This window comes from Ictalurus furcatus, chromosome 21 (assembly GCF_023375685.1).
Source record: "Ictalurus furcatus strain D&B chromosome 21, Billie_1.0, whole genome shotgun sequence".
Lineage (NCBI taxonomy): Eukaryota > Metazoa > Chordata > Actinopteri > Siluriformes > Ictaluridae > Ictalurus > Ictalurus furcatus.
In genome coordinates this window covers 1,140,444-1,148,412 of record NC_071275.1, presented here as the reverse complement: position 1 = coordinate 1,148,412, position 7,969 = coordinate 1,140,444, and the positions used below count along the sequence as shown (strand labels likewise).

The following is a 7,969-nucleotide window of genomic DNA, read 5'->3' as shown; positions in this document are numbered from 1 at the left end:
AAAAAATAATAAAATAATAAAAAATAATAATAAAATAATAAAATAAATAAATAATAATAAAATAAATAAATACCACTGTAAAAAAAAAGTTAAATGGGAAAAAAAATCTGTTTATACCCTGATGCATATAATGCATTTCAGTTGTGTTATTTAAGTCATTTTGCAGTGTAAACTAATTTGGAACTAATTTCCTCGCGCCATGATACACTGCTCCGTTCTGCGGCTGAAGCCGAAAAAGTAGTTCCAGATTTTTGAGAGCGGAGCAAGCGCAAGTGCCCGGATGTTATCTGTCCAGAGAAAGACGAACGGGAAAGACACGGGAGAGGCGGAGGGGAGCCACGGACAAACCGGCAGAGGGACAGCTAGTCTCCAACCTGCGATACACAGCCCAGTCACTTTTTGACGAAGAGAGGGAAGCTTTTTTTAAAAAGATTTTCACCGAAAAGGAAGGGGCGGGGACAGTTAACTTTGACTAATCTGGACTGCTTTGCTCAACAGGACACCCGCCTCAGAAATCCCCGGGTAAGTGCGAGCTAGCTAATGTTAGCTACAGCGGGTTCAAGTTGAAGTGAGGCCCGTGAAATGGACGACTTTCACTTGGGGGCGTGTTGCAGCGAGGCTGTGGGGATTCACTAAGCACACACAGGCCTGCTTTTCTCACACGCGTCATGATGTGGATTAGGGCAGACGGGGACATCCGTACGAACCAGACAGTTGTGCAGAACTTGGGTTGGGAGCTAGCGAGTTAGCAACAAACCAGACGTCAACTAGCTCTCAGGCGACTCGGGAACTAGCGCGCTAACGCTAAAGTCCAGGCGAGCTTCAGCTAACTTTCATACGTGAAGCGAGCTGACTCGTTCCTACCCCAAACTTGTCCGGATAGCTGTCAAGGCTGACAGTGTGCCATTTTGTGAAGGAAATTGCTGTTCTATCCGGTTGTACAGCACTGCTAGCGTCAGGTACAAGGTTAAAGGCCGTATCAGCGGTTATTTTGGATGGAACGTTTGAACCGTTCTTCGCTGTACTCTGTCACGAAGCTGTTGCGTGACTGCACTTCACTGATGGCGTACTAACCTAGCCACATGGCTAACTCGCTAACTGCATTACCTACACAGTCTTGCGAAATAAACTTCACCAGGAGTGCAGAACATTTTAGGGATGAAATAAAACCCCTTTCCCCCGACAGTACTAGTTGAGATGAAGCGCAGAGCTGCGTGGTGTCATGACACGCCACGCCACTTTGTTGTGTTTAGTCTCTTTGACAGGCAGAAATGGCACCAATGTGCTGAACCTGGTTTGGCGCTTGAATAGTTTGAACAGAAAAAAATATATATTTTTTTGTACTTCTTAAAATATTGTTGTCTGTCAGAGCCAGGCCGTTAAACATCTGTTGAGTGCTTTTGTACTGCGTTTGTGCTGCTCTTGACTTTCAATAGATTTACTTCAAAATGCACGAATCTGCAGCGTGGCGTTACAGGAGTTTCTCCACATCTGTCTGATCACTTCTCCTGCGTGTTCCTGTCGGGTCTGTTGCTCACTGGATCTGTGTGTAGACACGATCTTGTTATAATCTGCTGTAAAATGCCCGCCATCTGTCAGTGATGGGATTTCCCCTAACCCGTCTACTGAGTATACTCACAGTGCTGATATGGTGTAGTGAAGCGAGCCCTTTAACTGTCAGATAAACTCCATGAACACCTCAGGACAGTTTTATTTTATCACAAGGGTCCAACTGAGCTTAAATGTTAGGCTCGTCTTAAAAATAAATAAATAAATAAAAATGTTCATATACACTAGAGTTAGTCCAGATCTTTCCAAGTGGACCTTATAGGAAGTCGATTCATTTCAAGTGACCCATCTGGCTAATGACCACCCAGTGATACCGATAATGAAGTTTGATAATGGTCGGATGTGATTTCCACACACCTCTGTGGATCACACTTTGTGTAGTGGACTTCTGAACTGTCCATTTGAAGCAGAAACTATTCAGTGTATCAAATATTTAAATCGGCATCTACGAATGAATTGCTCGCGTTGTGTGTTAAAAGTAGCTGTTATTTGTACTGATGTACTGATACAGATGTTTAATTGTAGTTAACGGTGACGTAGATGGCAACGTGCATGCTACACAAACGGCTATGAATTGTGGCATGATATGATCGATTAAAAGAAGGTCTTGTGATTAAAATGCCCTGTTTGATCGTTTGATGATTGACCATTGCACCTGAACTACTGCACTCGCGATCGTGTTTCTGATCGGATGAGGATGAGATGAGCGCTGGTTCTTCAGTCAGAATAGCGAAGCCGTCACGAGTGTGTGCGAGACTGAACGTTTCAGACCTGTCCGTCATTAGGTTGTAAACACTCGGGGGAAAAAAAAAGGGAAACCGATTGAACCGAGGTTTACTTGTCTGAACACGCCTGGTAGTGTGTAGATAAATGGCTTTCTTCTGTTGGGATGAGGGTGCGTTAGTAGACGAGTATGAGGTGTTCGCACCTTCTCCGCCCACACCTGGCTTTAACGTGCGTCCTGGGTGATCGGATCTCAAGTGGACTGCTGAGATGCGTAGCCGTTCACACCTGGCATTATGAGATGAATGTGTCTCCAGTGACTACATCATTTTCTTCGGAGAAAGACACACATTTATTATGCCAGTCTTTCTCTGCTTTAAAAAAATTTTTTTTTAAAAATGTAGGCACAAATATCTCGCGTATCATAACTCGTACCTTTACTGGCTGTTTAAAATTTTTTCATCGTGTGGTGTTCTGCAGTATTTATTTTCAGGAAGAAATGTCCCACAAATGATATCTTAATTTTTTTTTGGATTGTGCTGTCTGCTAATGAAACTTATAAATGAAGAGAAGACGAATGAAACTATGAAAAGCAGCTGCTTTCATCTCTGCTGTTATAGCATTGTGTTTATCCATTAGCCTAGTGGCGTAGAGCTCTACCATTCAGCGCGATTTCCACACAGTCTCGCGCTGATTATGGATTTGATTGATTGCTAATGTGACGTGGCTATTTGTGTCCCAGACACCTCCGAATGTGGTGCAAATGTAGGGCTGTGCGATTCATCGAAAGTTCAATTTCGATTATGGCCCCCTGCGATTATGAAAAACAAAATGATCGAGATAAAACGATTATCGTGCCGCATGCCATTTTGCAACGTTCTCATTTTGTCTTTTTTAAGAACCGCGTGCCATTTTTTTTTTTTCTTTTTTCTTTACACCTGTCTTTTAAAAGGCCAAACTCACTCCCTGCTAGGCTGTGGCATTTTTAGTTCAGCTCGAGCCAAGATGACAGAAAGAGAGCCTTTGGTCTACAAGAAAGGTAAAACCATTTCAGCCGTTTGGAAACAGTTTGGTTTCAAGGAGTCTGACGTGGAAGGAAAAGAAATAACCTGCAAGATTTGTTGCACGGTTGTGTCCGCACCTCACGGAAATACCACCAATTTGTTTAATCATCTGAAATTCAATTACAAAGTGGTTTATGACTGAACTATAAACGCACAAAAAACAGAGAAACATAAAGCTCTGTCGACTTCTTCCACTGCAACACAGTCCACTGAGAGAGAGAGAGAGAGAGAGAGAGAGAGAGAGAGAGAGAGAGCGCACGAGCGAGCGAGCGCGCACTAAGTCTTCAGTTGGGTTGGTTGTGGTAGTGCACTATAACACAGTTGCTCTTATTTATTTTGATCTAATTTATTTTTATTTTTGTTATTTAAGTGTGTGTGTGTGTATGTGTGTATATAAATTTTTTTTTTTTGTTTTACATTTTTTTTTCAGTTGGAAGGAAATCCATTGTTAAAAATGCAACCCCCCCCCAAAAAAAAAAGTTCAGTAAATGCATGATGTTTTCAAAGTCGATGAGTAATTGTGTTTAATAATCCTGATTCTGATTTTTGCCATAACTGAGCAGCGCTAACACACTGCATCTTTGAGACGCATTTGACCCCGTTCCCGTCTGTGCTTGGCTCCGACCAGCTAGGACACATGGTGTGAACGGTGTAAAGTTTCTCAATGAGGTTACTCCTTTCGGTATTGGCATTGAAGAGCAGCAAAAAGTCCAAAAATCAGAAAGGTATTCATGCATCCTTAACTGAGATATGTCCCAGTGGGCATTTATACTGTTGCTGTTATTTCCAGGAATAAAGTGGTGTTTTTGATATATGCCCGGGTGTTTGAGATGATTGACACCTATAGCAAGTCGAAGTGCTCTTAGAGTATCTTAAAGTCCATCTTCTCGTTTATAGCGATACTGTTAAATGGTTCAGAGTGGGAGCTGCGAGGCATAAGGTAATCATTAAATGTCGGGATGTGAGACAGTCTTTGTTGCAGCATCGTGTACAGTCTGATTTCCCTTTGTGCCCTAAGGGTTCACAGTGGGTATCCTGCCTCTTAGCCTAAACGCACCAGGAAACTGCTGGCATTTTGCATTCCTCCCACTCCGTCTTCACTAAACGATGCCATAGGCTAGACACCAGATGGGATGGTTTCATATAGCTAGATTGTCTACTGCCTCTTCCCTTGATGCTTTGTCATTGTGTTTTTGGCGAGCTGTGCATATTGTGCCTAATGAGCTTTTTCAGATGTTACACTCAGTGTGCAGTGTTGTCTAGGGTTTCGACGCAAATCTCCCTAACCCCTTTACGTTTTATTAAATAAGTTGAATAATGAGGTTTTTCTACATTGAGAATGTTAAGCTTTGTCCTCCCTTGGGCATCTGTTTGCGTACATTTGTATTAAGTGAGAAGTGTTTTTTCTCTCTCTCTCTCTCTCTCTCTCTCTCTCTCTCTGCGTCCGAAACCGCGTACTACACAGTAGGCGAAACAGCGGTACACCAGAGGGGTAGTATGTCCGAGTTCTCAGTAGGCGAGACGTACACGGATGGCGTACTGCTTCAGGAGAGATTTTGCTGTATGCAACCGATGGACACTACGTGAGTCAAAAATCCCATAATGCAACGGGACTGGTGTGGACGAGCTCAGGGGGGAAAAAATGGCGGAAGACCGCGTGTCAGCTCTTTTTTTAGTATTAAACCTTGGTTAAATAGGACTTGTTTAACAGTACCCAAATAAATTGTTAACTTGTTGAAGGTTTAAACAAGAACACCGCTGTCACAGCATCTGAAACCTTTTTTGTGATCGCCATCATGACGGCTAAGCTAACGCTAACGAATTTACTTCAGCCTGTTAACCCCGCCCACATTACTAATTCAGTTAACTCTCCTGATGTGCGTTTTGCCGTTAATGTGGTTGCTTTAATCTAGTAGTCCCTTTTAAGATTTTAGTGTTTATGATAACGTTGACGGTCACACGACCATGCCAACATGGCGGATGTGGTGTGTCCGGGATTCAACGCTGAGCAGTAGGTACTACGTTGAATGCAGTGCATACTGTCACATTTTATTTATGTGTGTGTGTGTAATATTTTTTTAATCCAAACTATTTATTTAAAAAGAACCCTTTTGTTAAATATCGGTGTGCAACAATTATTGGCACCCTCTGTCAATACTTTGTGGTTCCTCCCTTTGCCAAGATAACAGCTCTGAGTCTTCTCCTATAATGCCTGAAGAGGTTGGAGAATACATGGCGAGGGATCTGAGAGCGTTCCTCCATACAGAATCTCATGAGGGCAGAGTATTTTTGTGATTGATTTTTTTTTTTTTTTTAAACAAAATATCAAAAGGTTAAACAATAGACAATTTTTCACAGCCTTCTTTGCTCATTTTTATTAAGGGTGCCAATATTAGTGGAGGGCACTGTGTGTGTGTGTGTGTGTGTGTGTACAGTATATATGTAAATGAGCCAGCTCTGTTCTGTTGTCTAGAGGGCACAACACTGACATTAAAGTAATGACCAGTGCAGACAGACAGACGTTCCCGTTAGTATATTACTTGCTCATTTGTGAATCAGCAGTTTCAGGTTCTTCAGTCCTGTCTCCCTGAGCTGGAGTTTAACTTTCAGTGTTGAAGCAGTTATTTGAATGGCTGTCTGAGAGAGATTTATCAGACCACCGTTGGTAAATGGCCTTCAGACAAGCTGAGAACCCTGTTCACTTGAATGTCACCCATCAGTTCTCCACATGAGTGTGGTTTTGAAGCGATAAAGTGATATTCCTCCGTACAACTTTTCTGTGGCTTGGATAAATTGTGTTAAGTGCATTTGTTTGACATTTTCTGATTCGTTCACTAGTTCATCGTTAATTTAGGAATAATTCCAACAGAGTTCCTCAAACAAAATATTTTTTTTTTTTTTTTTTCCCTTCATTTTTGCTCCTTGATCTTGAACTTCCACTGTTGTCATTAGCAGCATGGCTGCCCTCATAAGAGCAGTGTCTAATGCGTGATGATCTGATATTTACATGTCTAGCATTTGTCAGATGCCCTGATCCAGAGTGACTTGTATTTCTCATGTATACACCTGAGCAGTTGAGGGTTAAGGGCCTTGCTCAGGGGCCCAGCAGTGGCAGCTTGGCAGTGCTGAGATTTTGAATTCATGATCTTTCTATCAGTAGTCTGACCTCCTAACCACTTAGCTACCGCTACGATATTAACGTTTAGCTAGTTAAATGTAGTGAAATGAGGAAAGATGGTTAGATAGCCTAGCATTACAGACAGCTGTTAGGGCTGCATGATTTTTGATTAAATGAGAATCACAATTTTGTTTGCCATAATGGATAAGTTTTTATGTATTTCTTTTTATTTTATTTACTTTGGATCAGTTTCCACTCATCAGCCATTCATTGACAGCAGTATTGTAAGGAATGCCATGTATGTGTATTAATCCATTACAGTATCAGATATAGAGTGTGGTAGTTACATTGTCCTGAATGTTCATGCCTGTTCTTCTGGATTTTGAATAGCTGTATTAATGGCAGGTTTGTGCTGCAATAATCTAAATCCTGAGCAAAAATAACAGCTATTTAGAATAAATATTTGGTTGCTTTTGTTCTTCTGCTGTTAGCGTCTCATAAGCCACTTGTTGGGGCCAAAATCAATTTTGATCAATGCTGATGAATAAATACATGTGCTGTTGGTGAGTTCAGAGACTCATTCTGTCTGTTCATCCATTCCATTCATTTATTTGTATGTCTGGTAGCGTTATATCCTGTATAAAATATTTCCGGCACTGGACAAATCTGTTCGTTTCTTTTTACTGCAAGTGGGCTTTTGGGTTAATCTTAAAATCAATTCCGACATTGTTTCTCACCTCTCCTTTTTGTAGGCTCATAGCGTGGGAGGTTACGTAGTGCCTCTGTGGTCATTCGTCACAGCAGATAAGAGAGAATAGTTGGTGGTTGTATTTTTTTTTCTTTTCTTTCCCCCTGAATATTTTTTTTCGTGTATGCTATAATTCTCTTCATCATCAATTGTCAAAATTCATGAAACATTTTGTAATTTTGTTAATGCTACCTTTATTTTTCTCATTAGTCCATCACCGACTTCACTGTGTTTGCTTTTCCTGTCCACTGAGTACCACACATACAATAATTGACAGGCATACAGTGATGCATCCCTGTGCTGCTGGTTAACACACAGGGGTGGGGGGGGGAATCAATTTAGTTACAAAACACTGATCCTGAGCATGGCAATCTAAAACACATCATCTTGATAGAAAATCTATTCTTGAAAAAAAATAAATAAATAACCAGCTTTGACATCATAAAGATGGGTTTTCTAAAGTCCGTTCACCAGTAGGCTACACCCCCATACATTCTGTCAACAAAATCTAACTGAGCATACAGCGTACCTAATATGTGGCACATCAGTAATAACAGCTTAAATAAGAGATGTGAGCAAGGTTTGCTTGTTTTTAACGAAAAGTGAAAAATTGACAGATCAGATCATAATATAGCTGCAGTAGATACTCGGCACATATTGTGGAGTTGTTAAACTGGCTGGTTTCTGCGTTGTTCCGCTGTTATTAGAGCCTGGGACAGTCAGAGACGTGATCTTTTTCTACAGGGT

The 7,969-nt window shown here is 41.3% G+C and overlaps 1 protein-coding gene across 1 annotated transcript in view; it reads left to right on the top strand.

The window, feature by feature from the left end:
• Positions 1-302: 302 nt before the first annotated feature.
• foxj3 (forkhead box J3) overlaps positions 303-7,969 on the top strand; it is a 107,386-nt gene continuing 99,719 nt past the window's right edge. The window contains exon 1 of the mRNA XM_053653513.1: positions 303-522. The gene's annotated coding sequence lies outside the window, so the exon portion shown is untranslated. The remainder of the gene's footprint in view (positions 523-7,969) is intronic.